The 3,639-nt window shown below is 37.4% G+C and overlaps 1 long non-coding RNA gene across 1 annotated transcript; it reads left to right on the top strand.

The window, feature by feature from the left end:
- Window positions 1-411: 411 nt before the first annotated feature.
- LOC116423086 lies at window positions 412-1,098 on the top strand. Its single transcript, XR_004233564.1, has 2 exons — window positions 412-755; window positions 1,044-1,098. It is a non-coding gene; the product is annotated as an uncharacterized LOC116423086 (long non-coding RNA).
- The last annotated feature ends 2,541 nt before the right edge of the window (window positions 1,099-3,639 follow it).

The raw sequence follows: 3,639 nt of genomic DNA, 5'->3' as shown, positions 1-3,639 counted from the left end.
TCTTTGGTAGACTTGCATTGAATCAAAGTGAATGTGTCCCATCCAGTCATCTGTACACACACACACACACACACACACACACACACACACATACAGCAATATCTGCAAATCTATCTGTTTATCTGTGTGTGTATCTCAAAGTTTTTGGGTGTAGACAGACAGGTATAAAGGACAACTTCTAGAGAAAGCCCAAGGAGGATTAGATACCACAAAAGTCTTCCAACTGAATGGTTGTCTTGCTTTTTTGACCTCTACATTCAAAGGCCAAAAGAACAAGTAGTGGCTTGTAACTGGGATGGAGGCTGAGGAAAGTGGTTTTGAGGGCAGCTGAGTTAGTAGTAAGATTGATCTAGGTGAGGAGAGAAGAAGAAGGAAGAGAGGAAGGAGCATGAAGAACTTCAGTTACTTGTGACATGATACTGCACGTTTGATTGATCTGGATTGATACACAAAAACTGTTGGACTTGTTAGATCATTTGCTTTGGTTGCCCATCTTAAAGGCCTTCATTCATTTGGTCTGGAGCCAAAAGAGCACTTAGAGAAGTGGAGTATGCTTGGGATGAACACATTAAAGGAGAAGTTTCTAAAGACTACTTCACCAAGAGTCAGTTTAGAATAGATTTGGACATTCCAAAGTTCAAGGAAGACTTCCAATAGAAGGAACAAATTCTGTTCCTGCTTAGGAGTTGAAATCACTGTCCTCATGATATTCTCCACGTTTGCTAATAAGGAGGTGAACAAATGATAGCTTGTGGGTGTGTACCTTATAAACCCTGCCTCAGACTAGCTGTTTCTTCATTCCTGAAACATGCCCAATTCTCCAAGTAGGGAAAGAAAACAAATGACATCTGAGTGACCTTAGTGGGCCTCAGATTCATACTTGTGGATTGTACTGATTTTCAGCATGAGGATCATTGTTCCTGGAGAAGAAAGGAAAAAGCATTTCTTTGGATTTGTAAAGGGGTGGTATGTACGGTTTTTAGTGTAGGGGAAAACCTTCTTTCTGATTTTAACTGACCACTGCATCCTCTTTCATCCTACAGCTAATCACTTTGGATTTTGTGAGGGGTTTTGCAGAGTTCTTCTCACTTTGAGTAGGTAAATATATTTCTCTTTTTTTCAGTAGGGAATTTAATGATCCTCTAAAAATGTCACTCTCCATATATGTCCTCATATGGACAGATGTAGTGTTCAGTTTACAAAGCTTCCTTAGTTGTGTCTTCAGGACAGTTGTATCTTAAGAGCTGGTTTTCTACTTGCTTTGATGAAATTGATGGAAAGGCAAAGCAAGCCAAAACGTGTTGGAGGTATCTTACAGGAGAAGCAGAGGAAATGGACGGTCAAGATTTCTTCAGGAAGCCTGAAAGAGAAAGTGCTACTGTGCAGAGACCAAACAGAGCAGTATTCAGTGATAAGAGAGTGAGTAAAATGGGGACCATGTCAAAGAAGCAATGAGTAGGAGACAGCACGAAATAAGGACACATAGAAATGATGAAGTGATGTAAAATATGAGCTCTAAGGACAATGATCAAGAGGTCTTGGAAAGGTAAGGCATTGTGGATGGGGAGAAGAGACAGGAGAGTGTGAAATTATGTGTTTCCAGCTGATAGGGTATGCAAAGTTGGGAACATGTGAGGGAGGCAGATAGTAAGGGAGATATCCACAGCTGTTTCCAAGCTTCAGGGCAGTTTTCTGAGAGAAATAAAAGGAATAATTTTTTGGAAGAAAGGTAGGATGGATTAGAACATGAGTAGAGGACTCAACCCAGCAGACAAATGAGCTTTTTATTTCATCCTGGCCCAAGGGAAGCCTTTGAAATCTGTCTGCTCAAAATGAAAACTGCTTGGTCTAGGACTTCCATGTAAGGATCCAGGAAATAATGTTCCAAGGCAAGAGAAACAAAGGTCAGCAGAAGGAACTCTTGGGCACAGTCCATTGCCATCTTGCTGTAGGAAACTTGGGCTGTAAGTTTTCTTCAGGGGCTGTGAAGTTAGACTTCGAGAATGGAGACACTTGGGAGGAGGCTGGTGATTCAGTCTTGGGAACCATAGTGTACAGCGAGATGTGTCCTGGATACTAACTGCTGACTCTTTGATCCTCATTTTATAATTTGGTAGGTGTTGATGGAAAATGTCGTGCATATAATTGAATGTAGCAAATTCAAGGTTGGCAGGAGGAGAGGATCACTTAGATTATATTGCTGGAGTGTCTGTCTGTTGAGGAATATAACTCAGTGCAACTATGCATTTCAGATGTTGAAAATCAAGGGCCCCAGGCTGACAGGGCTTTTCCACTTTTCCTTTTAAGGCCTAGAAACCAAAACCAATAGCCGCCATAGTCCTTGCTACTATGGGGGTTTTTAGTAGCATTATTGAGCGATTTTGTGGTCATTCTTAAATGCCATGTTAACAGAATGATGGGATTGCTAAAAACCATGAAATATAGAGTAGAGTAGGATGGTTTTCTTGGTGGTATTTTTTTTTTTGAGAACTGGTTTAATGTATTTCTTTTCCTTAGATGGGCTCAATAGAATCATTTGTAGCTATGTTCTTGTATACAATTTCTTTTAATGTTTTTCATCAGCTATGCAAAGCCCATTGTTGTTCTTCCTGCTCTTTAAACTTTACAAAATTACCTGCATTGAACTGGAGTGGTTAATGAAAGATTCCTGCCGATATATCAGTAGAATTTCTTTTTTTGTATAAGTAAATTTGCTTTGCTAGATGATGCCTTTTGTATCTTTGTTAGGTTCTTTACATTATCTAATTTTGTTAATCAGAATGCTTTGGAAAGAATGACTCTTGCTTCCTTGGGCTATGTTCTTTGGAAATGGTACTTTTACCTGCCTTGGAAGGGCTGTTGAGAAAACGATTGTTATACTATTCAGAAATCATTTCTCAGTGAAAAAAGCTTGTCATCAGAGCCTAAGTTCAGAGTAGTTCTAGTATATTAATGTTAAAATTTTGGCTTTAATTTTCTATAGAAAATATATTTTATATTTTAACTTTGGTTATACTTTGGAGATACCAAATTAAGAGATGTTTATATTCATTTCACATTTATTCTATTAATTTTTTGTTACTTCAAAACCCCAGAGAATCCTGAAATGTCTAGCTAGATGAGTCTGAAGAAATTCTAGATTATCAACATAAAAGGATACCAAAAAGTAAAATTGATCAGTAAGTCCAAAAACAAAAGGAAAATTCTAGGAACATCTCTTTATATTTATATAAGCGTATACCTTGGCCTTCTCATCCTCCCCTACAAAACCCAAAAAACATAAAAAGATAAATTTACTTACTATGTCAATGGAAGAATTGGGATCCAAAACTCTTTTCTTTTTCAGCAATAAAATGTTAATCTCTTCAACTATAATAGTGATATAAATTTTCTATTGTTTCTAAAATGACTATTACTTAAAATAAATCATTCCTAACTTCCTAACAATTTGAAACACCAGCAAACATTATGAAAATAATGACAGCATTTTTTTGGGAAATGGAGTGGCTTATAAAGTTTATTTATATTTTATATATTTAAAATCTGGTCATTCACAGATTTATGTCCCCACTTTTACCACTGAGCCGTTTCCTATCATACAAATATATATGCAAGCATACACACGCACGCACACACACA

Source organism: Sarcophilus harrisii, chromosome 3, assembly GCF_902635505.1.
Source record: "Sarcophilus harrisii chromosome 3, mSarHar1.11, whole genome shotgun sequence".
Classification (NCBI taxonomy): domain Eukaryota; kingdom Metazoa; phylum Chordata; class Mammalia; order Dasyuromorphia; family Dasyuridae; genus Sarcophilus; species Sarcophilus harrisii.
This window is presented reverse-complemented; position numbering and strand designations above follow the sequence as displayed.